This window comes from Pan paniscus, chromosome 7 (genome assembly GCF_029289425.2).
Source record: "Pan paniscus chromosome 7, NHGRI_mPanPan1-v2.0_pri, whole genome shotgun sequence".
Classification (NCBI taxonomy): Eukaryota; Metazoa; Chordata; class Mammalia; order Primates; family Hominidae; genus Pan; species Pan paniscus.
Genome location: NC_073256.2, coordinates 150,871,099 through 150,897,984, shown reverse-complemented (window position 1 = coordinate 150,897,984; position 26,886 = coordinate 150,871,099). Strand labels below are relative to the sequence as shown.

General features: G+C 50.3%; 1 protein-coding gene across 2 annotated transcripts in view; it reads left to right on the top strand.

The window, feature by feature from the left end:
* Window positions 1-26,886, top strand: part of ST3GAL1 (ST3 beta-galactoside alpha-2,3-sialyltransferase 1) — a 116,208-nt gene that overhangs the window by 63,735 nt on the left and 25,587 nt on the right. For both annotated transcript variants that reach the window (XM_008955450.5, XM_063606917.1), the window contains one exon: window positions 8,030-8,084. The gene's annotated coding sequence lies outside the window, so the exon portion shown is untranslated. The remainder of the gene's footprint in view (window positions 1-8,029; window positions 8,085-26,886) is intronic.

Sequence of the window (26,886 nt, the reverse complement as noted above, 5' to 3'; positions counted from 1 at the left end):
CCCAACAGCATGGTAGCACACTCATTTCTCTTCCCTACTGTCACCCGGCATCTGATTCAAACACCAAATTACCTGGACTCCAGAGTCTAGAACACGTTTCTTATGTGGAATTCTTGGATTTCTGTCCTTCCTTCCTGCTGCCTATAATCTTCTGAGGCTCCCAAATGTCTCTGGGTCAAGGACTAACTTGTTGGCCTGGGTTTGGAGGTCCCTCTGCAGTTTGCCAAGTTTCTTTATTTTTATTTGTATTTATTATTTATTTATTTATTTATATATTTATTTTTTAGTAGAGACAGGGTTTCACCGTGTTAGCCAGGATGGTCTCCATCTCCTGACCTTGTGATCCACCCACCTCAGCCTCCCAAAGTGTTGGGATTACAGGCGTGAGCCACCACACCCAGCCCAGCTTTTTTTTTCTTTTTTTTGGGACAAAGTCTCACTCTTGTCCCCCAAGCTGGAGTGCAATGGCACGATCTCAGCTTACTGCAACCTCCGCCTCCCAGATTCAAGCAATTCTCCTGCCTCGGCCTCCTGAGTAGCTGGGATTACAGGTGCGTACCACCACGCCCGGCTAATTTTTGTATTTTAAGTAGCAACGGGGTTTCACCATGTTGGCCAGGCTGGTCTCGAACTCCTGACCTCTGGTGATCTGCCCACCTGTGCCTCCCAAAGTGTTGGGATTACAGGCGTGAGCCACCGTGCCCAGCCGCAGTTTGCCCAGTTTCTTCCAAACAATCCTATCTTTCAAGGTTGCCCATCACCATCTCCCACTGTAATACAAAGGAGATCTGCCATTTATTTGCTTAATACCTAAAAATATTTGCTCTTATTTAGGGAGCCCTTGCCACATGCCCAAGCTGGGCAGATCGCTTTGTACGTGTTGTCTTGTGTGAGCCTCACAAGGACCCCATCAGGTCAGTCCTGTTGTTCTCATCTTACAGATGAAAAATTGGAACTCAGTGAGGTATAATAACCTATTCAAAGTCTCAAAGCCAGTGAGGAATAGAACAAGGGTTAATGCAAGTCAGTCTGGCCAAGACCCTGTGCTCTCTGCTTCTCGGTCAGCACTCTCCAATAGAACTTTCCTGATGATGGAAATGCTCTATGTCGGTACTGCCCAGGTCAGTAGCTGCTAGCCACATGAGACTGTTAAGCACTTGAAATTGAGCTGGTGCAACTGAGGAACTGTTCTTTAAATTTTATTCTATTTTAATTCAGTTAATTTAATTAGTGGCATTAATTAGTTAATTAATGAGTGCAACTGAGGACTTGTATTTTAAATTTAAAATATAAGTTTAATTAGAAATAGCAGGTGAGTGCGGTGGCTCACACCTGTAATTCCAGCACTTTGGGAGGCCGAGGTGGGTGGATTGTGGGGTCAGGAATTCGAGACTAGCCTGGCCAATATAGTGAAACCCTGTCTCCACTAAAAATACAAAAATTAGCCAGGCATGGTGGCGCACACCTGTAATCCCAGCTACTCGGGAGACTGAGGCAGGAGAATCGCTTGAACCCAGGAGGTGGAGATTGCAGTGAGCCAAGATTGCACCACCGCACTCCACCCTGGGTGACAAGAGTGAAACTTCGTCTCAAAAAAAAAAAAAAAAAGAAAAGAAAGAAAAGAAATAGCCACGTGAGGCTAGTAGATATAAAGAACTGTGACAGACCTGAGATATCACCCTATTTGCAAGCCAACAAATTAGCTCGTTGGCAGATGCTAACAAAAGATAGCAGCTTCCTGGATCAGAGCCAAAAGACTTGACTCCAGCACGGCAGGCAGCCCAAGTTTCATGTTTGCATCATTTCTACTTGTACCCCAAGACCCACGGGCTTGCTTCATAGGTGAGGAACCACAATCTTTTATTATAATGGGCTGCAAGTGAACCTACTCAACTTCTCTCTTGGAGGGAGGCATTATCTTTATGATACTGGAGAGTAAGCACACCTGAGCCCTGCTCTGGAAGGAGACACTATCTCTATGTTCCAGGCTCTGTGCCTCCTTAAAAAGGTAGTTCAGAAAAGAAGGCTGTCAGTGCTTCTGCTTGCAAGACACACAGAAGTGCAAGAGACCCATGAAGAATTGTCTGTCAACCATGGATCCTGCATTGGATACCGCAACTCCAAATTGTCTGCAGTGCCTGTTCTGGGATGTTTCACATGTACTACATCATTGACCACCCCCAGGTGTCTGCAGAGTTAGCCCGTCTTTTCTGTTTAGCAGATGAAGAAACTGAGGCTCACTCTCACCCAACTTCCTGAACTTCGAGATCGTGGATTCTCCTCCCCATTACCAACTCTTTCTACTTCCCCCTAGTTCCCCCGAGAAAACATAAATCTGGAATGTTTGTCCTCCTCACTCCTTTTCAAAACTTTACCCTCCAAGACTAGAATTCCTTTTCTCTTCTGCCTTGTCATCTTCTTCCCATTTTCCAGAAGAGTTGCCAGTCTGACCTCCTCTCCGAAGCCTTCCCTGCCCAGCCCAACCTATGCTGAACTCCCCTGTCTCTTCTCGACCATAGAAGGTCCTATCTCATACTCTTCAGTGGAAGCTCTCGAGGGCAGAGCCTGTACCTTCCTGTAGCCACTCTCCCCCAACATGGCCTATCTCAGGACTTGGGGGAAAAACAAACTAACAAATAAGGACTCAAAAAACCAAACCAGAAACAAGCAGCTATTATTTTATGCCTGGGATTGACTTCCCACTTCACTACCCACTTTCAGTTCCAGGCCCCAGGCAGTGGGTGAATGGGCTTGATTCTTTCCCAGAAATGGGAGATGTTTTGAAATGACTCAAAGAAAAGCTGATTGGATTGGATTGAGTTTTGGTAAATCCACCCACAAGAGTAGAGAAACTTGACATTTGCCTTCCAAGCCAGCAAAAGGGATGAATCTCATTTCCTTCTAACTGAGCAGGAGGCCGGGCGATGGAATGATGACTGAGCAGGTCTCAGGAGACTGGGTTCTAGTCCAAGTTCTGAGGCTGGCTGGCTCCATGACCTTGGGGAAGGCACTGCCCTTTTCCAGTCCTTAGTTTCTCATCTATGATGCAGGACTGGAGGAGGGGGAGAGGAGTCAGACTCTCCAGATGCCCTCCCTCCCCACCTTCCATTCTGGGCTTCAGTGATCCTCCAGGCTGGGAAAGCCCAGCCTTCACTTCACAGGAACCCAATGAAGTTCTGCTCCTCCCAGCCTACTTCCTGCCACCTCCCTGAGCAGGACCAGCCTCCCCTCCTCTCCATGTACAGTGTAGACATCCCACACTGCCTGGCTGAGGGAGCACCTACTGTAAGGCTGTGCTGAAAGAGCAGCACTTGATTCTAATCCAGACTCCTCTATCTTCAGCCCTAATGCATCACCTCGTCGTAAACATAATTCACAGTGCCGCCATCGCTGCCTTTCAAGGTGGGCAGTGCATGTTTTTTTCTCCACTCTCGTTCAGTTATTTTTAGGAAATGCCATGTAGTTCCATATACTTGACATGTACCTGCTTTCTCTACATCTGGAGATATTCAGGAAAGTCCTTGTTAACGATAAGGCCTAGGGTGGAGCTGCGACATACTTGCCATTTGTAAAAGCCAGGCAGAAGAGTCCATGCAGGTTAGACACAGATAAGGAAAAACAATTGATCAAAGAACAATTGGCCCAGCTAGGGTGGAGTTTCTTAAGGCAGCCAGGAAGTGGGGGGCTGGACGGAGGGAGGAAGGAAAGGAAGGAGGGAGGGCCTTCAAGGAGGGGTGGCGGAGATGGGGCGGAGGGGGAGCAGACAGTGGATCCTAATTGTTACAGGCACTGAATCCTTACAACAGCCCCCGAATGTAAGGATGCTTATTATCCCTGTTTTGCAGATGAGAAAACTAAAGTTCAGAGATGAAATGGCTTATCCATGGCCACTGAGCTGCAAAATGGCAGAGCCTGAGTGGAAGTCAGATCTCCTGACTATCTACTCAGTTCTTACAAATCAAACGTTTGTTGGGGGGAGTTAGAATACTTGCAAAAGGAACTCTGTGTTTGTCAGCTTTGCTGCATAACAAAATCTTCCAAGCTCAGTGACTTGCAACAGATGTTTATTTCTTGTTCGTTACAAGTGAAAATGCTGTGGGTAACCTGCAGGTCAGCTGTGGCTCAGCAATGCTCTGTGAATTTTCTCAGTTTAAGGTCCAGGGTGAAGGTAGTCGCTAACCAGGACATGCTGTCCTCTAACCAGAACTGAAAGAACTACATAGTCAGATTTCAGCTTTCTGCTCAGAGATGGCACATACCAGAACTGCACACACTCTGTCAACCAAAGCAAGTGACATGGCCAAGCCCAATGTCAGTGGAGCAGGGAGGTATACTGTCTGTCCTCCCACAGTGAGAGGTGGAGGCTGCTAGAAGGGGAATAAATAGTTGCATAATGCAGTCGGCCACACTGGGCTCTGCAGACAGATGCCTGGGTCTGACTCCTATCTCTGTCACTTAATAGTTGTAGTCATATGGCCTTCAGCAAAGTGCTTGACCACACTGTGCCTCAGCTTCCTCAACTGCAAAATGGGGATGATAATTATAGTCCTGCATTAATTTGCAAGAACTACCATAACAAAATATCACAAACTCGGTAGCTTAAACGACAGAAATTTATTTTCTCACAGATCTAGAAGCTGGAAGCCCAAGATCAAGGTGTCATCAGGGTTGGTTTCTGATGAGGGCTCTCTTTCTGGCTTGCAAATGGCAGCCTTCTAATTTGTCCTCACATGGCTTTCTTATGTGCATATGGTGAGAGTGCTTTCTGGCACCTCTTTTTTTTTTTTATAAGGACATCAATTCTAGCAGATTAGGGCCCCACCATTATGACCTCATTTAACCTTATTACCTTCCTAAAGGCCTTATCTCCAAATACAGTCATCTTGAGGGTTAAGGCATCAACATATGAATTTGGTGGGGGTGTGGGGGACGGTTCAGTCCATAGCAAGGGCCAATTCTGCCGGGCTCTTGTGATGATTTAAATGGGTTAGGACAGTGTCTGGCCTACAGGCAAGCACTGAATAAGAGCTAAGCTGCTCTTAGTACCCCAGGGATAGCAGGCCCCACATTATCATGATTGGCTATTCCCTGCACTGATAATGCCTCATTTGCTTTCTTTGTCCTTTGGCAACCTCTCCCAATTCCTGGCATAAATGAGGTGACCAGGAAATGGATGCTTGAGTCCCCCGGTGAATCCTGAGGCAGTTGACAGAAGGCACGCAGGGTTTGAGGTGCCCTGGGCTGCACTCCCTGCTGTGTTGCTGACCTGCTTGGAGACTTTGGCCAAGCCACCATCTTCTGCCAGCCAGGATGCACCTCATTAAGACAAGGCTTGTTCTGCCCACAACATCTCAGCAGATTTCATTTCCCCATGGCCTTCTGTGGCTATTCCTAAGTATTGGGTAGTGCTCAGAGCCAAAGTCCTAGAGATTTTTGGTTGTTGTTGTTGTTTGTTTGTTTGTTTGTTTTGAGACGGAGTTTCACTCTTGTCACCCAGGTTGGAGCACAGTGGCACAATCTCGGCTCACTGCAACCTCCACCTCCTGGGTTCAAGCGATTCTCCTGCCTCAGCCTCCTGAGTAGCTGGGATTACAGACGCCTGCCACCACACCTGGCTCATTTTTGTATTTTTAGTTGAGACAGGGTTTCACCATGTTGGCCAAGCTGGTCTTTGAACTCCTGACCTCAAGTGATCCGCCCACCTCGACCTTCTAAAGTGCTGGGATTACAGGCTGAACCACTGCACCCGGCCAGAGAGATTGTTCTTTTACATAAATGTTCTTATAGATTCCAAATTGACAGTACTTCTCCAAACCCTCTCCCACAGCTACTGCTCCCCACCTCAAGAGAGCACCTAATGACCCTGCTGGATAGGGCTGGGCTGGACGGGCATAGGAGAACTTACTCTAGCTGCCTGTGTCTGGGGCAGTTTCTGGTTATGACTAGGAGCCTGAGTGTTTTCCTGCTCTTGAGTAGCCACCCACAGACACAGAACGACCTAGGCTTGGGGTGAACTCTTGGGATTCCATGGCAACACTGAAAAACCCTGTGTTGATTTTTCTATCCTCGCTCATGTTACCTTTCCCACATCTGACCTTGCTTAGAAAGAACGATGTCTGAGGCTGTTTGTTTATTAGAGAGCTCTGTTAGCCGAGGAGAGACAGATTAAAGGCCGTGGGGACAGCGAAGCCTGTCCAAGTCCCCTTGCCTGGTGTGGCTCAGCCCAGCAGTGTTGGGAAGGAGAGCACCAGGTGAAAGCTCTTGGTGCCCTCCCAGCTCACTGCTAATTCATTATTTGTATGATGACTAATTCAGTGCATTTTTGACCTTCTCAGTCTCAACTTCCTCATCAGGTAAACAGGAACAAAGATACCTCCTGTGAGATGTACAGCATCTGACCCAGAGTAGAAGGTGATGATGATGATGAAGAAGATGATAGCTCAGCCCTCAGGGAGCATGGCTGAGAGGCCAGGCGTGCTTTACGCACTTCATATTCATTGATCCTCTTAATCTTCTTGGCAACCCTAGGAGGTGGGGACTACTATTCTTTTTCTTTACAGACGAGGAAACTGAGGCACAGTGAGGTTAAGTGACTCCTGGCAGGATGTACAGCCAGTGAATGACAGGGCTGAGAATTGGACCCAGGCTGTCTCGCTTCATAGCCCCCCACCCTCATCACTGCCCTCAGACCCAGTGACATTAGTTATGTTAAGCTGCGTCTCCTCCCTGTAACCTTCCCTGCAGTGTTGGGGAAAAGGACGCAAAGAGCAGGTGTTGCTTGTTCTGAAAAGTACTTACTTGTAATTATACTAAAAATGTCCCTTTCGAGTTGTTTCTTTAGAGAGTCAGAGGCAGGGCAAACCCACCCTAGGCACCTCCTCCCTCCTTCTGGCCCCCGTGGGCCTCTTGGTGTGATATTAACGTCTGAGGGCCTCAGACTCATCCATTATTGATGGGGCATGGGGAGAGGGTGAGAATGAGGCCCAGGCGGTCTTAACAGCTCAGAAAGTTCTTTTTATCCCTGTCCCTGGTGGAAAAGTGCATTACAGGTGACAGGAGCAAAAGCAGCTGTGACCAAAGCTGCTGCCAGCTGTGGGTAGAGCATGATTATCATTTGTTATTGCCCTCGACTGAGCACCCTCTTCTCATTCAAGATTTAGGAAAAACATTACAACAATGACAACACCACTTCTCTGATCTTGAGTCTTAGATTCACGTCTCTCTGTTCCTTCGCAAAATGCCTAGCTGTCTGTTTCCTGCCAGTTAGAAGAATATGCCAGACTCAGAACTACCTCCCGCCCCTGCCCAGTGAGATCTGTGACCTGCCCCCAGCCCTGTTGCGAGTGCACACGCTTCCTTGGGGATGGGGGTGGGTGAGAACAGCCTTTGACCTGCAGACCTGGATTCCAGTCCCCATTCTGCCCTTGCTCCCCTTAGTACGCCGAGCTGCTCGACCTCCGAGCTTCGGTCTCCTTCTGTGTGTGATGGCGAGGCTGGAGCTACCCCAAGGGACTGTCATGAGGCTAAATAATGTATGTGAAAGGCCTTAACCCAGTGCCAGGCACACAGCAGGTCCCAGAAAAAGGATGTGCCATCCTCTCACTTTCTGTCTACCCCACCCATCCTCTCCTTCAGGGTTTGAGCAAGAGCCCTTTGTCCTGGCCCTCTTTGCCTCATTCTTCCCCCATTTCGGTGTTTTGCATGTTGATTAAAACTCTCTGGGGCAGGCTCTCCAAATTTAGCATTTTTACAACAGGAAGTGGTCTTAGAGATCATGCAGTTCAGAGCTTTCTGTTTGCAGTTTGGGACAGGAAGCTTCTGCACGTAGGTCCCCTGGCTCCCATCCAGTGCTCTTTAGGTGACTCTCTTCTCTCCCCACACTGAGTGGCTTGAAAGGGCTCAGAGGCTTCACATGAGCACTTAACATTTACTGTGTATATCTGAGCCAAGTAGGGACAGAAACTGTCTCACCAATCCTCACGCCCTCTCCCCATGCTAAGTCTCCTGAGTGTTTTCTTCTGTTTTTCAGATGAAGAAACTGAGGTTCAGAGAGGTTAAGAGACTCCACTGAGGTCACACAGCCGGTAAGTGGCAGAGCTGGGATTCGAACCCAGCTCTCTTTCACTCCAGAACCTGTGCTCTAAATTGCCTTGCTTTCTTTGCCTTAAAAAGGGGAGACCTGCGACTTTGTTTTCTGTTTTGATGGTACTCACACAGATTCCTGGGTTGAAAGGAGAGGGCCCCTGGGTCCAGAAATTCAGAAGGGTGGTGGCATTTGAGAAAAACATCCCCATTCCCAGTGGGTGCCGTGGCCGGGACAAACCCGGAGCTTCAGCGCACCTGGGTTCAGGATCGAGCTCACTGTGGCCAGCAGGGCCCTGGGTCCATTCTCCCAGGAGGGTTGCTCCGAGGCCCCAGGATCTCTAGGAACCAGACCCCTAGGACCCCACAGCAGGGCCCAGGTGCCTCGTCGTGTGCTGTGTGCCTCACATTCTGCCTCAGCCACAGAGGAGCCCGGCAGGCAGGACTCAGTCTCACTCAGCACCACTCTGGATGGTTGCGTAGTTACACGGTGTGGTTTGTAGTATTTTTGGTTTTGTTGTTTTTGCAAAAGCCAAAGGAAGTCTGTGGGCTGAGTTCTACCTTCCCTTCTTTGAGGATAGTTGGTACTGCTCAGTCAGGGGCAAGCAGAGCTCAGCTAGAAAAAAAAAAAAACCCTCCAAACACGAGGTTGACAGATCAGAGGGCACCTGCCCTAGCTGGACACCAGCCCTGGCCGTTCATGGGCAGGGCTCATTGGAAGTTTCATTATAATCATCCCATTTTCCAGATAAGGACACTGAGGCCCAGAAACAACCACACCCCCACCTCTTGGGAGACACAAATCAGAATGAATCTTTGCTCCCTGAGTGCTGAGCGCTTTGCTGTTTCACAGCTCGCTGTCCCTGCAGTCCACATGTACTCATTGAGGGCCTACCACTGCTCCCAGCAGGCACACAGCAGTCAGGGAGTCAGATGAACTGCCTGCCTTCTGGGGGGGGAAGACAGAGGGACAGACATTCAGTCCACTGTCTAGCGCCAGTTCCTGATGAAGGCTGTGAAGGGGAATGCCACAGAACAAGCGGCAGAGACAGCGATGCTATTTTATGGTGACCAGGGAAGGCTTCTCCAAGGAAGGCATTTGGACAGAAACGTGAATGCAGTGAGTGAGCAAGCCATATGGATTCTGGGGTAGGAACAGTTTTGGTAGAGGGAACAGCAGGTGCAAAGGCCCTGGGGCAGGGAGTGTGCTTAGTGTAACATGACGCTCTTTGAGTTTGATTCTCTGGGTGTTTGCTCCCACACCCCTCTGCCATCACAGTGGCTGCTCACCTCTAGTATCCCTTCCTTAGTCACCTCCAAGTGTCTGCAGGAGTGTGGCAGTGGGGTGGGGGTTGTGTAGCAAGAAAAATCCGCTGGGCATGGTGGTTCATGCCTGTAATCCTAGCACGTTGGGAGGCTGAGGCAGGCGGATCACCTGAGGTCTGGAGTTCAAGACCAGCCTGGCCAACATGGCAAAACCCTATCTCTACTAAAAATACAAAAATTAGCCAGGCATGGTGGCGGGCGCCTGTAATCCCAGCTACTCGGGAGGCTGAGGCAGGAGAATTGCTTGAACCCAGGAGGCACGGAGGTTACAGTGAGCCGAGATTGCGCCCCTGCACTCCAGCCTGGGCAAAAGAGCGAGACTCCGTCTCACCAAAAAAAAAAAAAAAAAAAAAAAAAAAAAAAAAAAAAAAAAAAATCCAACAAAATTGCATGGGAGAGAAGAAAGGTGTATCTCTAATAGGAAACTACTTGTCTTAGTCCTTAATCCTCTTTGCACAATTTCTGTGTTTGGTGAAGTTTGCAATGGTTTTATCTTCTTGCTTTGCATGTGTTCTCAAAATGCCTTCTTTAACTAAGGCTGTGAGTTCGCAGCACACTGCAGTCCACTGTGTCAGTCCCGTCTTTCCAGGCAGGGCAGGAATCTGGATTCAAAAACCACAGAAACAGCAGAAGAAACAGTTTTGGCAACTACACTGCTGACCTTGTGCTGAGCTCAGGGAGGGAGGTGCAGCAGGCAGACAGGGCCCGGGTAGGGGTGCAGTGGCTGACAGACCTCTGTCTTGGCACAGCCATTAGGCTCAGGCCCCTGTGTGCGGGCTCAGGTCCCTCCTTCATCACAGGGTGGTATTGGCACCAGCCTGGGGGAGCAGTTCATGGGGCTGGGTGTGCTGGAAGAGACATGCTGAGAAGTTAGGGACCCCAGGTTCTCTCTGACTTTGTTTTCTGTTTTTATTTTGCTCACATAGATTTGTGAGTTGATAAAAAAGAAGGGCTCCTGGGGCCAAGAACTCGGAAGAGGGGTGGTATTTGGGAAAAACAGCCCCATCCCCCTTGGGTGCCATGGCCTGGACAATCCCAGAGCATCAGCATACCTGAGTTCAGGATTGAGCCCACTATGGCAGAGAGAGGCCCTGGTCCCCGTCTCAGGAAAGTTGCTCCGAGGCTCCAGGCGCTCTAGGAACCAGAACCCTGGGCTCCACAGCAGGGCCAGGTGCCTCCTCAGGTGCTGTGGTCTCATCTTAGTGCCACCTCAGCCAGTGTACAACCTTGGGCAAGTCACGCCCCCTCCTGGAGACTCTGAAAATGGAACAGAAAGGTGTGGTCATCTGTGTGTTCCTCTGTGATCTGGAAATGCTACAACCTTTGCCTCTAAGGCAGGTAGTAGCCAGGCATGGGGACGGGGCTTCTGTCAGCTCCCCTTTGATTTTGTAGACCTCTGGCTCTTAGCAAAGAGATGTCCTAGGAAGGAAGGGCAGTACCTTGGTGATCCTGTCTTGCACATATAGACTGGAGCTTCAGCCCATTCTCACCTCTCCTTCACCTGAGACCTGTGGCTGCAGAACCAGAAACTCATTTCCAGAAGCAGCAGAATGTCTCTCTTTCCACAGGGCTCAGAAGTATGTATTAAGCTTTCCATTAACTGCATCTTACTCAGCTGGAAAAATAATACTCAGAATGCAATTCTATCTGATTTCTGGCCTGTAAGCTCCTGAAGAGTTCTCTTAAGAAAGGCTCAAAAAACTCCTGCGCTGTGTGACTCGGAGCCCAGCCCTGTAGCCTCCCTCCAAGGAGCAGGCAGCTCAGTGGTTGACCAGCAAGCCATCATCATTCAGCACTACTGGGTTATCCATCTGTCCGTCTGTCAATTAAACAAGTGCTTATGAGGGCCTGGGGCCAGGGGCACATACCGAGATTACTAAGACTAAATAAGACACAGCATGTACCCTCCACAGCAGTTCAGGCACAACCTGACCACTATTTGGTAAAACTCCAGAGAGTTCTTGACTTTATTATTCGCAGTTCAAAAGCAGCATGAGCTTTTGTGTCTGCTCCCCTTCACCCACTAAGTGTCATGGCGGGCAGGCAGAAGGCCCATATAGATGCCACACATGCTATGGGTTACGATATAGGACAGGAACACTGAGCTTGGGGGATCCACCATCTTGCGACAGACAGCAAGCAAGCCAGCTTTTTGTCCCAGAGGGAAACATTACCTCATGTCTCAGGATTGGTTGCTGCAAACCCAACCCAGGTACAGAGCAGTCAGAGCCTTGCATTCTTTGTCTACCCAGCAAGATGTGTAGGAATGCAAGAAACTCATGGAGAAGTGTCTCCAAACAATGCATTAGCATTGCACATGTCTGGATTTGAATCCTACGTCTAACAATTTAAGTGCGAAATTAAGTGCGAAATTGGGTAAATTGCAATGGTTGAACTTCTCAGCCTCAGTTTCCTCTTCTATAAGATGGAGATAATGCCTACTTTCCAGGTGACTGTGAAAGAGAGTGTAGGGTCACTCGTCTGGGAACACAGTAGTGAACTAAGAAAGCCCTTGAGTTCAAGAAACTTAGTTGCACGGGGAATCCTTTCAGCTATGTATTAAGTATGCAATGCCAGTTAGTCATGTGTGTGGGAAAGAATAGAGGAGGCTGGGCGCGGTGGCTCATGCCTGTAATCCCAGCACTTTGGGAGGCTGAGGCAGGTGGATCACCAGGTCAGGAGATGGAGACCATCCTGGCTAATATGGTGAAACCCCATCTCTACTAAAAACACAAAAAATTAGCTGGGCGTGGTGGCACACACCTGTAGTCCCAGCTACTCGGGAGGCTGAAGCAGGAAAATTGCTTGAACCCAGGAGGTGAAGGTTGCAGTGAGCCAAGATCGTGCCACTGCACTCCAGCCTGGGTGACAGAGCGAGACTCTGTCTCAAAAAAAAAAAAAAAAAAAAACAGAATAGAGGAAAAACGCAGAGGCCGATACACATCATCGTTCAGGGACAGTTGCTGCAAGGATTTGCCATGTGACCCAGCACCCTGAATTGAGTAAAGGAATGACCTTACTTCCTGTGGGAAGAGCATTCGGGGCAGAGCAGATAGGCTGTGTGTAGGTCCTGTGCTTGGCCTGCTTGAGGGACAGCATGGAGGCTGAGCTGGAGTGAGCAAGGAAAAGGCGTGGAAAATGGAATCAGAGAGTAGGCAGGGACCAGTTCATGTAGGATCTTGCAGGCCTTGGTGAGAGCCTTGGATTGCATTGTGGGTGTGGAGAGAACCCACTGGAGGCTTCAGGTAGGTAGGGGCATAAGCAGAAAATAGCATGGAAGAGGCCAGGAGAGGCTGCAAGGTCTGGGATTTGCTTTTATCCTGCTGCTACTAACAAGTTAGCCTGTTAGTGTTTCATGGATCCTGGCAGAAGACATGAGATTCCTGGGTCAGGAGTGTTGTAAAGTGGGAAAGATCTCACTGCTTTTTGTGCACAAAGCCTGAGCTCAGAGGGAACTCTTCTGAGTTTGAAGGGGAATGATAACTCAGTCAATACTTTCAGAAGCTGAGCCTCAGTCAACAAATAGGAATGAGAATCTTGGAACAGATTCCAGGGCACAGTGTATCAGAAGGCTCTTATTCTCTCAGCCTGCATGTCTTACCTGTAAAATAGGGAGAACATTGCTTCATAGGCATATTGTGGGGCCTTGTAAATAGAAATTGAATCTGAAGACCCTGTGCTTATTCTCTGCGTTAATAAGAAACAGCAAATTCTTCCTAATAATTTATCCTTCTAGGTTTTTGATTATCCCTTTTCTTCACTGAGAAGCTATTAATGTTTGCTTTGTAGCTCTAGTGCATAACACACACACACTCAGACATGCTTGCAAAATGTGCCTGCCAGCGTCTTCCTGGATAAAGGGTAGTGTTGATCATTTAGGGGAGAAGGAGAGAGAAGAAGGTGAAAAGAGTCAGAACCCCAGAGAGGCAAGAGAAAATAGCTAGGGTGGCCTCTCTCTCTCTTTTTTTTTTTTCCTGACACAGAGTCTTGCTCTGTCGCCCAGGCTGGAGTGCAGTGGCGTGATCTCAGCTCACTGCAACCTCCACCTCCCAGGTTCAAGTGATTCTCCTGCCTTAGCCTCCCGAGTAGCTGGGACTACAGGCACATGCCACCATGCCTGGCTAATTTTTTATATTTCTAGTGGAGACAGGATTTCGCCATATTGGCCAGGCTGGTCTCAAACTCCTGACCTTGTGGTCCACCTGCCTGGGTCTCCCAAAATGTTGGGATTACAGGCATGAGCCACCACTCCCAGTCAGGGTGGTTTTTCTTTAGATCATGTTTCTTCCTCCCGCCCCATGCTGTACATCTGAAGGGAGCTGAGGCTTATACACAGTATCCCCCACATGCAAACTCATGTGCACCCTCCACCCACCCCAGGATGCTCAGCCAGCTGGCCAAGCATTAGAACTGGAATTCAGATGGCGGTCTCTAGCCAGTGCTGGGCACATTCTGCCATCGCCGTCCCTAGACCTCCTGCCCTTCCAGTCTTCGTTTCTCTCCAAGACCCAAGCAGTACAGCCAGCCTTGGCAAGGCCCACCTCTTATCACTGCATTGTGGGAGGAGATAAAATGAGACTTGTGTGTTTTAAAGTTGAGCAGAACAAGATGTTTTTAAAATGCTGTGTTCCCTATGTGGGAGGCCTTCTAATGGTCAGCTGGGGACAATGCGTCCAGTCCTCCCACCCCTGGGAGGTCCCGGAAAGGACTGCAGCGTGGGATGGGAGGCACACTCCCAGTGTTGGATGCCTACCTGGTGGCCAGCTCAGACAGAGCTGGGACAGAGCTGTCTCTAGCACCTCTGGCCATGAGGGTGTTTGGACATTCCCAGCAGTCATTCGGCGTAGCTCAGTTTATCTCTCCTGCCAGAGTCGCCTCCTTATTGGACGGAGGGTGAGGAGCACTCGTGATCACTTTGTGGGGAGAGTGGGCAGAGTAGGGCTGAGTGGAGGTGAACTCCCCCTGCCGCATGGACGCTCCCCGAGGTGGGGTATGGGCGCCATCCAGAGAGACCAGCTGAGGCGGAAAGGTAGATTCTTAGCATGAAGAGCTGGGCCTCTGGAGCCGGGCTGTTTGGATCACCTTTTATCTTATTTTATTTTTTTGAGACAGAGTTTTGCTCTGTCACCCAGGCTGGAGTGCAGTGGTGCGATCTCAGCTCACTGCAACCTCCACCTCCCAGGTTCAAGCAATTCTCATGCCTCAGCCTCCCCAGTATCTGGGATTACAGGCACATGCCACTACGCCCAGATAATTTTTGTATTTTCAGTAAAGACAGGGTTTCACCATGTTGGCCAGGCTGGTCTCGGAAATCCTGACCTCAAGTGATCCACCTGCTGCAGCCTCCCAAAGTGCTAGGATTACAGGCTTGAGCCACCACGCCTGGCCCCATTTCTTCACTTTGAAAGAGAACATACCACCCCTTGGTAAAGCTGTTGAGGTCAAACAAGCAGCCTAAGAGAAGTGCTGACTTGGAGCCTGGCGCAGAGTTGGTGCACTTTAGGGACAGGACCCAGTGCTTTCTTCCCCAGCCATCTCCAGGACTCATGAGCTGGGGGTGCATTTGGGGAGACATCAATACTAGTATCTCACTCTCTCCATGGTCCACGCCTCCTGACCCCCAGGGACAGGCTCTGGGAATGCCTCCCGGTCAGAACTGGCCTCTGTTCTCCCACCTGCTTGCTGGGCCTCTGCTGGTCCAAGCTGCCCAGTGTCCCCTCGTATCGTCCATCCCGAGGCTCACCAGGGCTGCCAGGCCTCAGCTGCTCTGAGCGTGCCCTGGCCCCGTGGTGCCGATCCTTGCCCATATGCTCCGGCCACCCGTGCTCTCGCTCCTCCCACTGGACAGCTTGGCAGCCCCTGGTCAAGAGGGCAAGGTCTCCCTCCTTTCCTGACTGCTGGGCCCTTTCTGATGAGAGCTACTCTTCCTCTCCTCTGGGGCCCAGGTATGGGGGTGGGGCTGAGCCTGGGCCAGGGCAGTTTAATCCTGTGATCCAACTGGACACCGTGACACCCCTCCAACCTTCAGTGTCTAGGGATGGGATGGTTCATGCGAAATGCCTGCTGTCGCCTGACGCTCCCACCCATCCCGGAACCCTGGAGGGTGCTGCATGCCTCGCCATTGTAGCAGCCGGGTTTATAATGTGATCTTAATCCCCATTATGGACACTGCTAGAGGCTGCCCCTCAGCTCCTTCGGGCACCTCCTGGATGCCCCTGAAAATCAGTAGCATTAAAATATTTCCATGAAGTCAGGGACTAGGGAGAAAGGGGCCTCTTTAAGCCACGTGTCAGACTGTGAATCTCGGCTCCAGAGCGGCCACAGCTCCAGCCCTTCCTTTATGCTGAGGGTTTTAGAACCAGCGACAGATGCCTGAGGGCAGGTGCAAGGGGCATTAGGAGCTCTGAATTGTCTCTTCTTTATCAGCCTCCAGCACCACCCAAATGGGGGGAAATCCTTTCTTCTGGGACAGGTGTGAGCCTGGGTGTGCGTATAGTGCAACCCCTGGAATTCCCAGCCACATTACACGCTTCTAATGTCATTTGGATATCCTAGGACTCCAAATTTAGCACTCCTCAATCCACACACATAAGAAGATTTGTGGATTTAAATTCTTTTTGTGAGGCTGTGAATATGAAAACATATTCGCCTCCTTCTCATGTGACCCTAATCCTGGTTAATCGTGTTTCTCTGGGGCACTTCTCCACACTGCCTACTCTGAGCCACTATTTGTGCTTCAGCAGAATCTTTTTTTCCCCAACTTCCCCAGCAAAGGAACAAGCAGGAGGCACTAAGGTGCAAAGAGGAAGATTTGCAAGCACATCGAAGGGTTCTCCCAACCTGCTGGCACTGCTGGGCTGTGGGGGAAATGGGCAGGCGCCGATGCAGAAAGGAGCAGGGAAACAGGCTCCAAAGGAAACAGACTTTCCAAGTCATGCTCATGGAGACTGGGCCACTCTCTAGACTCCTACAGGGTGTCCTGTGCACCCCTCTCCAGTCCAGCCACGATGTGCCAGTTGCAATCACTACTGTCTGCTGCTCACAAGCCAGCCGGGCTCCCCTTTGCCTTCAGTCCCCAAGTCCACATTCCTCAGGACTTCCACGATCCAGCTCCACCCACAGCAGCCCCTCTGAAGGGCGCCCTGTTTTCTGTAACATACCAGCGTCTCCATCATCACCACCATGTGCTTTTTTGGGCACAGGCCTGGTTTACCCTCCCCCTCTGCCCTCCTCCATCAGTGCTATGCCCCCTGTCTCCATGGCCACCTGCCTTACACAGCCTTCCCTCTCCCTTTGGCTGTCATTCACCTGCCACTTGTGGATCACTAAGGCCCTTGGCATCATGTCTTGGGAGGCACCGGTTCCTCCTGAGCAGATTTATGCGTGTGAACTGCCCTGGGCTGGATCCTGGAGCCGGCCTAGTGTGCGGCTTCGCTGTCTAGCAGTGAAGATACGCATGCCGCCAGCTGTGTTCTTGAAGCATCGCAGGCATGCTTGGGTACCTGGGTGAGAGGTACGGCAGTGGAGCATGGAAGAGCAGGCTCAGGAATCAGCCCTCACCCCTTCCTAGCCATGTGACCTGGAGTAAGCCACTGATACCCAAGGGCCTCAGCATCCCCTTCTGTAAAATGGGATTATGGTGTCACCTCCCTCATAGGACCTGGAACTGCATTTCAGCTAGTCCCTAAAATACTGCATAGTCTCTCAAAGCCCAACTTCCTTCTCTGCCCAAAGAGCAAATGCCTGCCCGAAGAGCCCCTGGGGACTTTAGCCAGGCATCCACACACAAGAAATGTATTAGCTATGGATGGGTTAGGCATGCACAGATAAGTTGGGGAGGGAGTGAGATGGAGAGAAGGAGGGGCGGACCAGAGGCCACTAGATCTAGTTAGAGATATTCCATGGGCTTTTGTCTGCAGGCTTATCAAACAATGAGGATTCTTTGATATTTAAGCCCGGCAGGAGTCAGAGAACAACAGGAGGGGACCCAGCAGATCAAACTCCAAGAGGGGCCCAGGAGTGGGCGGTGGTCAAGCCACAGGCGCTGATTGGAGCAGCCATGGGCGGGCTAAGGGGACCTTGCCCTCTGGCTCTACTGGTGTTGACTACATTTCTATGGGAGGGACTGATGCTGTCATCAGGGAGCTTGGGGGACAGGCTTCTTGGAGTGTCCCCCTGGTGGGACCTGGAATGTGTTGAACTTGGCTGAGTGGTGCAAGGGATCCCCTGGTGCCATCCCTGCCAAAGACCCTATCAGTATCATGAGCCTGAGGATGAAATCTCCCGATGGGTGAGTGCCCCAGCAGCAGTTGGAGCAGAGTTTGGGCAGATTCTAGCGAGAGCAGCTACCCAAGGTGGAGGGGAGGCCAGGGCTCAGGGCATCCAGCTGACCCACGTGCTTCTTGCAAATCCTCTGAGGTGGCCAGCGCCTCAGAGGGGTGTCCGGGGAGGGGCGGGAGGCATGGCTTTCTGTGGGGCACAGCTCCTGGGGCACTCATTGCTTAGACCACATTGTCAGCTGTGCCCCTTGGAGTTAGGTCTGCGGGGTCACCTGGACTGGTCATGGTGCTGGCAGGACACAAATGGTGCATTCAAAGTGGGCAGTGGAGGGGAGCTGAGTTGAAAGGTCATTCACAAGGTCATAGTGTGGTGTGGGAAACAGCAAGTGTGGTGCAGTCCCTGGGGCTGGAAATGGTGGGACTGTTTCCAACCCTAGGGCTGAAGGGACAAGAGGACAGAGACTTACTGAGACCCCCAGGACACAGCTAATGTGTGGATGGGGTCATTTGACAGGAGCAAGGGACCATCAGCCCTTGGCTGTCCCACAGGGAGGGCGCCAAGGCAGTCACTGCCTGTCCCCAGTTCCCTCTCTCCCTCTGGCCTTCCTCCAGGGCTTCCTGTGGCTCCCAGGAGGTTGTCCAGACCTTAGGGGGCCACCAGACCTTGCCTGGCCCCCCCGTCTGCCAGTGCCGTTGCAGTCTTCCAATCCACCTAACTTTGTTTTCTTTCAGTTCCTTGGACTCACCTACTGTCCCCACAGGCCTTCATACCTGTAGCTTCCCCTGCCTGGGAGGCTCTCACACTCCCTGCCCAATCACCTGTCCATGCTGTGGACCCTCAGTCACTACCACTTCCCCAGACATCAGCTAGTCCCTCTTACGCCCTCTGCTCGTGGCACTGAAGGCTGCCAGTCAGGGCTCTCCAGGGGAGCAGAGCCTATCCCATATTTGTGTATGCATATTAAGAGATTCAACTTTCGGAACTGGTTCAGGCAGTTGTGGAGGCTGCCAGGTTCAAAACCTGGTGGGCAGGCCAGAGGGCTGAAATCTCAGGCAGGACTTGATTTCTCTGTTACAATCTTGAGGCAGAATTTCTTCTTTTCCAGGGAACCTGTTTTTGCCCTTAAGGCCTTCAACCTATTGGATGAGGCCCACCTGCATTCATCTCCTTTACTTAAAGTTAACTGATTGGAGAGCTTAACCACATCTGCATGCTACCTTCCCTGAAACACCTAGACGAGTGTCTGACCAAACTACTGGACACCATGGCCTAGCCAAGCTGGCTCATTACATTTATTTATTTACTTAGAGATAAGTCTCGCTCCCCCAGGCTGGAGTATGATCATAGCTCATTGCAGCCTTGAATTCCTGGGCTCAAGTGATCCTCCTGCCTCAGCCTCCACATAGCTGGGATGACAGATGCAAGCCACATGCCTGCTGATACATTAAATCTAACCATCACAGCTGGTCTTTTGTGTGATTCCTTAATAATCTCAGCCTCTGTCCCACCCTGTGATGTTGCTTTCAGTGAGCAAGGACGAAGATCATTCTACTTTCTCTCTCCTTTTTTTTTTTTTTTCGACAGAGTCTCGCTCTGTTGCCCAGGCTAGAATGCAGTGGTGCAATCTCGGCTCACTGCAACCTCTGCCTCCTGGGTTCAAGCAATTCTCCTGCCTCAGCCTCCTGAGTAGCTGGGACTACAGGCATCCGCCACCACACCCAGCTAATTTTTTTGTATTTTTAGAGATAGGGTTTCACCATGTTGTCTGGGCTGTTCTTGAACTCCTTACCTCAAGTTATCCACCCTCCTCAGCCTCCCAAAGTGCTGGGATTACAGGCATGAGCCACCGCACCCAGCCATTCTACTTTGTCTAACCATTGTTTTGTTCAGCACTTGACAGCAACTGCTAGATGGCCGGAGCCCAGTGAGTAATTGTCAAATGAAAGAATGAAAGCAAGAGCGAGAATCCACAAAGGGGCTTGGCAGTGTCCAAGTCAGAGATGTTGCCAAGACAAAGTGAGATGCTGTATGTAAAGGGTCTGCATGTAGTAGGTGTGAAACTCACACATGCCATTTCTTCTTCATTTTCAACCCCACTAGCCATTATCCACACACACACATATGCAGTTCTGAATTTCTCAGAGGAATGATGATCCTGGGTAGGTGACATTTTCCTAATGTTAATGTTAATGTTAAATATTCTTTTGTGATGGTCAGGAATTGTTCTAAGCACTATATATATATATGTATATATATATATATATACACCAATAGTATTGTTTCCAATATGTGTTAAATATTCAAGATTATTAGTAACATGATTGTATGGTGTGGTAGCTCATGCCTGTAATCCCAGCACTTTGGGAGGCCAAGGTGGGCAGATCACGAGGTCAGGAGTTCGAGACCAGCCTGGCCAACATAGTAAAACCCCGTCCCTATAAAAATACAAAAATGAACCAGGCATGGTGCACATCTGTAGTCCCAGCTACTCGAGAGGCTGAGGCAGGAGAATCGCTTGAATCCGAGAGGCAGAAGTTATGGTGAGCCGAGATGACACCACTGCACTCCAGCCTGGGCAACAGAGCGAGACTCCGTCTCAATAAAAAAGAAGAAAGAAAGTGACTCTCAGGACTAACCAATAGTCATTAATTTGTTCAATTAGCCAAGTCTAGGTGAGCAGGGGCTGGGATCATTGTTGCATTTTACAGATGAGGAGCTGACTGGCCTCGGCTTCTGAAGTGGCCCAAGTCACGCTGTGCTCCGTGGCTGCTGTCCCTGGGGTTGGGGGTGGGTGTTCTCTCCTCTCCTGGGAGGCGCAGGGAGCCTCAGGGCAGCACAGTTGCTGGCTGGCTGGCTTCATTCGAGACTGATTTTTTTAATCGACATAAGGAGAGAAATGTCCACCCCAGTCCTGCCATTGACAGGGAGCTTGTCATCACCTGTTTACCTTGCAGTAGCCGGGACCTCCTCTCAGGCCTCACCTCACTGTGGCCGTTTCTCTTGGATGATGTTTTCTGGAGGGAAACGGGTCTGGCTCCCCTCACGGCTGATCCTTCCTGACCCAGGGGAGGAGAGCGGCGTTGAGTGGGTCCAGGCCTGGCTCGGCCATGAGAGCACAGCTGCCAGCTTCAGGGGTGACTCAGAGCGGGTGGAGCCCAGCTGGAAGGAGAAAACAAAACAAGGGAAGGGAGGGCTCACACTCGCCCCTGCCAGGCCCTGAGCTGCGCCACACACAAAGCCCACTCAGTGCTCACACTGCCACCGTGGAGTGGGGATAGGCTGGTTCCTCTTCCACAGCTCAGACAGCAAGGAGGCCCAGGGCAGGGGCCGACCTCAGCCTGGCACCATCCACTTCACACCAGTAGGTGTGAAGTTGGGATTCTGCACTGGCCGTAATCCTGACTTTACACCTACCGGCCGAGGGCCTTGGGTAGGTGGCTTGACCACTGTGGGCCTCTGTCCCAGCTCTGAAAGCTGGAGATAATACCCAGTACCTTCATCGGGAGCTTGTTGTGGGCCCAGCCAATGTGCACCAGTATTGTGCTTAGAACACAGTATAGAAAAGACAAAGGTGATGGTTGACACATTACTGCTCTATGCAGTCACCTCATAGAGCAGGGGTTTTTAACCCCCGCTTTATGGATGAGGAACCTGAGGCTCAGCAGCCCATGTAACTTCCTGGGGGTCATCGTAAACAGCCCCCCACCCCTTGTGGCAGCAGCTAAACCAACTCCCGACCTTCTCTCCTCCCCAAAGCTCCACCCTCTCTCTCTTTTCAGTTGCAGCCCATGACACCTCCTAAGATCCTGCCCCTGGGAATGGGAAGAACACCTACTCCAGGGTAGCCACCCTGTAGAATACAGCAGGTTTTTTCTAAGGAGTCAAGCGGGTCTTGGGACTTGGGCATCTGGTTTTCTTTAGCCCTGGTGCACTTTTCCTGTGTATCCTTGGAAAAGTCACTTCCCGTTTCTGAGCTCAGCTTCCACATCTGTGGACTGAAGTGAGGCAGCAGCTTGAAGCGTGAGGATTTGATTCAGGGATCCAGGTGCTTATGAAGTTCTTGGAAGGGCAGTGAGAATGGGGGACCTCCAGGGTTTGGGCTGTAATGCTTCAGGTTGAGGCCCACAGGCCACAAAGCTTCAGGAAGTCAGGACAGAATCTGCAGCTGCCCCGCTGCCTGGAGGTAGAAGAAGGCAGGTTCTGGAGTCCAGATTCTGGGGCAGCTACACAGCAGCTTCTACCGCTGCCAGAGGAAGGAAGGCTCTTGCCTCGCCCACCTGCCTGTCCCAGCTATCACTGGTCAGATCTCAACCATTTCCAAAGCACTATGGACAGGGATGCTGGGAAATGTAGTTCCCAGGCTTCCAGCCCCTGCAGTTAGGGGACGCACACAGCGGGTGGGAACAAACTCTCACTCCTGTAGACAGTGGCCAGCATAGGAACCCCTGCTGGCAGCAAGAAACAGGGTGCCCTGAGAACCCTCGAATGCAGGCAGGATTGATGCAACTCTCAATATGGTATTTGAGCCATGTGGATTGCAGATACCACTCTAGCTTCTAGCCTTATTCGTTGATCATAGCTACAAGTTTGTTGAGTTCTTAAATGTTTCTGAACAGTCTCCCATCACAATTCCCAGTGTGTGATACCCAGGGAGCAGGGAGGGTTAAGGACATCAGCAAAGAGAAGGCCTCATCACCCAGGGTCAGCGGTATCAGGCCAGGAGTACCCCTTAGCTTCAGGGGGATGGACAGGTGGCAGGAATCCTGGGGCGGGGTGGGCTTGCTAAAGCCCAGCAAGGCTTCCAACCAGGTGCCTCTAGCTCTGACTCACTTGGCCCAGGTTTCTTATTAGGCTGATTCTCCGAATGAGGGATTAAAGTGGAGGTCAGACACACTCCCTTGTAATAACACAGGGGCACACAAGGGACTGCACTGGGAGAGTTCCATGTGGAAGTTCCACACACTCAGCTTCCAGAGATAGCATCTTCTTCCTGGGGACCCATGCTGAGCACAGAGTATGTAGGAAAGGAGGGAAGGAAGGAGGGAGGAAAGAAACGTTTACACATTGATCCCAAAGATACAAAAGACCTGGTCCAAGTTGGCTCTGCCATCTCCTGGTTGTTTTAACTCAATCCAGGTGCCTGCCCTCCCTCAGCCTCAGTTTTCTTGTCTGCAAGTTGACAGTGAAGGTAACTCCCGGTATTAAGCATCTGTTAAATGTGAAGCATTTATGCACTTAACTCTCATGTGAACCTTTGAAGAGATGTGATTTTCCCCATCTTGCTGGTGCAGGCCCTGAGCCTGATGAGGTAGATGAGGCCCCTACCCAAGACCTCTCAGCTAGGAGGTCAGAAATTCAGGAATCAAACCCAGATCTGGCTGACCCCCGATACCCATATTCTGTTCACCACCCAGTGAATGGGGCTGCTGAAAGGGTCAAATGGATGGCAGCTGTGACTGTTTTGGCAAACTATAAAAAAACAATGCAAAAAAAGAGATGACCCCCAATTCAAGACTGGCAGTCGGAGGTTGTGAGGTGGCCAGGCTTTCCTGCGGATGTGTAAATCTTGGATACTTCAGAAGACAATGCATCTGCGTTTCCAAGTGTGTGGGAAAAAAGACTGATTGGAGAGTGGAAAATTGGAGCTACCAGAGCAACTTTGAAGAACCTTTTCCTGGGGAAGATCAAAGCTGGTTGCAAACTCAGGTGGGCCTGACTCTCTACATAAGCCTCTGGGACCAGCTGCCTCCTGACCCAAGGCAAGGCTGTTGCAGAGTCTGGGTCTGGGAGCCCCTGGGAACCCTGACATTTCCCCCCAGTGTGTTAGGAGCCCCTTCCTGCAGGTCCTGGGAGGTCTTGGCCACGGGAGTAGAAAGCATGAAGATTTAGCTGTTCAGCACATCAAGGAATTCACACAAATAATGAATTCGGCCAGAATCATCATTTGTGTAATACCACTGGTTTGCATGATTTGATGCCTGATTTCATTTGGTCTTTTAAATAACCCTGCGAGTAGGACAGGCCAAGGGTTCTGCTAGACTTTTTCCTTTTTGTTTACAAATGAGGACCTTGAAGCTTAGTGGGGAGAGAATTGACCTTTGTGGTCATCTACTCTGTGGCAGGAACTGAGCTGTTCACTTTTGTGCAAGGCCTTTTATCCCACAGCAACCCTTCGTGTGAGCATTTTTGTTTGTTTGTTTGTTTGTTTGAGATGGAGTCTTACTTTGTCGGCCAGGCTGGAGTGCAGTGGTGCGATCTCGGCTCACTGCAACCTCCACCTCCCAGGTTCAAGCGATTCTCCTGCCTCAGCCTCCTAAGTAGCTGGGATTACAGGTGCCTGCCACCACACCCGGCAAATTTTTGTGTTTTTAGTAGACACAGGGTTTCACCATGTTGGCCAGGCTGGTCTCGAACTCCTGACCTCGAGTGATCCGCCCACCTCAGCCTCCCAAAGTGCTGGGATTACAGGCCTGAGCCACCATGCCCGGCCTGTGTGAGCATTTTTAATCCTATTTTGTAGATTCAGGAATTGAGGATCAGAGAGGGCAAGTGCCTTGCCTATGAACACACAGCCAGGAATGGGAAGAGTCAGGATTTGAATGCAGGTCTCTCGTGCCTTTGTTGTTGTTGTTGTTGTTGTTGTTGTTGTTGTTCAGACAACTGTTGGCCATGATCCACTAGGAAATTCTTCACAAAACCAGAATAAATGGGTTCCAAGCGTCCAGTGACCAGGCATGGGCTGGACAGCAGTTCAGAAAAGAGTCATTCTTCTTACTGGAAGTTTCGAGGGCCATTAAGTATCCAAGATTTACTGGTCAGGTCTTACTTGGTCCCACCCTGTGCCCATACATGAAGCCAGCCGGCCAGGATCCCAAAGGCCAGGACATGGGAGGATCTGTTTTTCAATAATGGGAAGTCCCCGGATGTGTTGCATTGGAAGTCATCTCACTGTCTGTGCAGAGCTGGCCTGGGAGCAGGATGTCCTGACATAAAGTGAAAGCAGATGCAGTGGGGCCCCTTGGGTGGGGCAGGGAGGTGGTGGCTGCCATGGCTGCAGCTGCAACTTTCCAGCCTGCAGATCTGCCTCTTCCTCCTACCATCTGTGCACTTGGCTGGTGTGAGGAGGTTTGCCTCGGCCCCTCTGGGGCTTCTCTGGGCCCCACCCTCTTCTCTGAATTTGCCACGCCCCTGACACAAACAGGCAACCACTCCAAGAACAGGAACATGGAAAGGCAAAGAAAAGATGCTGTGACTTCTACTTTGGGCAATGGCAGAAGCTTGTACCAGATCTTTTCTCCCACTGAGAACTATAAAAGCTGGAAAAACTTGAAACCCAGCTCTTTGAAGGCATTAGAGAACAACTAAAGCAGCCAGGACTTGAGGTGCGAAGACCCCCAAGAGAAAGGAAATAAGTTGGGAGAAACCCAATATTCCCTGCTCCTTTTCTGCACAAGGTATGTGCTGATTTTTGCAGAGGGTTCAGAGGACGAGCAGAGAGCAGCAGTTCAGAGTGTTTGGCAGTCTCGCAAGGTGGGGAAACAAAACAGAGATAGGTAGGTAGGTAGAGGGAGTCAGTGAGTTCAGGACTGCTAAGTCAACCAAAACCCAAGGAACCAAGAACCTAGAGCAAAAACAACCACAAAGAAAAGAACGTGTGCTCTGTGCCTTCTAAAATTTTCCTTTCAAGGCATTTGCCAGCACTTAAGTTCCATGGGTCCAGAGTCTAAGAAACCAAGCAGAAAACAGCAGATGAAAAGCTAAAAAGACTGGGCATGGTGGCTCATGCCTATAATCCCAGCACTTTGGGAGGCCGAGGTGGGTGGATCGCCTGAGGTCGAGAGTTCGAGACCAGCCTGACCAACATGGAGAAACCTCGTCTCTACTAAAAATACAAAAATTAGCCAGGCATGGTGGCATGTGCCCATAGTCCCAGCTACTTAGGAGGCTGAGGCAGGAGAATCACTTGAACCCAGGAGGTGGAGGTAATAGTGAGCCAAGATCAGGCCACTGCACTCCAGCCTGGGCGACAGAGTGAGACTCTATCTCAAAACCTAAAACACAACAACAACAATGACAACAAAAAAAAACCCCAAACAAACAAAAAAGAAAGGCTAAAAAGTTAAGCTAAGCTTACGGTGATCTCACAGTACAGGGGAGACAGAAATTGGAGATAGGAGCCTGTAAGGAAGAGTCACCCTGATAAGCATCTCGGTTTACCTGTTGAGAACGGCTATGCCCCAGGGGTAAGAGTAAACCAGAAATAGACCAGTCTTCATGAAAAGTGAAACACAGCTGCAGTTAGAACAAAGTAATGTGCCACTTCTGTACCTGCTCATCAGGAGACAACTGGTCCTCTCTGAAGGAGGACAGCCTCATCCAGAGCCTCTGCATTTTTGTCATACACAATACAAACAGCAACCAGGCCTGCCAAGGACAGAACCAAATAACCAAAGAAAGAGAGAGCAACCGAGAAAATAGACAATAGAAATACACCCACATTATCCAAGTATCACAGGATATCCAACGTGGGCTTTAAGACAGCTGTGGTGAATAAAATTGCACAAAGATAGATGACAAGGTGGAGAAATTCACCAACAAAGTAGAACCTGTCAAAAAATTAGGTAGAAATTCCAGAACTAAAAGACACCACTGAAATGAAGAACTGAATCCATAATTCAAATAGAGTAGGCACAGCAAGAAGGGAGAGTAAACAAGGTATTATCCAACATAAGAGGCTGGAAAGATGACAGTAAACCAAGTCCAAAGAAGTTATCAGAAAGGGAATGGGGAAGATAGGGAAGATAAGAGCAGGTATTGATGGAATTGAATGATGAGCCACGGCTACACAGAAAGCCACAGGAGAAGGCAGGAGTCTGCCTTTGCTACCATTTTGCTGTGTGACCTTGGATAAGTCACTTGCCTCCTCTGGGTTTTAGTTTTTCATTTCAGGGAGACAAGCGTAAGGGCTACCCACCTCTCCTGGTGGCTTGGGGATCACATGAGGAAAGTTGTGGCCACTCTGTATTGAAAGCGTCAATTTTGCCAACAGCCTGCACAGTTCGCTCAGGCATTTCTCTAGTGACCATAGTGCCAGGGGCTGTGTGAAGGGCTGGGAGGGCATCCCAGCCTGTGATGGATATTTACTACCATCCCGTTCAGTGGGTATTTACTACAGGTTCAAAACCCTGTGCGGTTCCT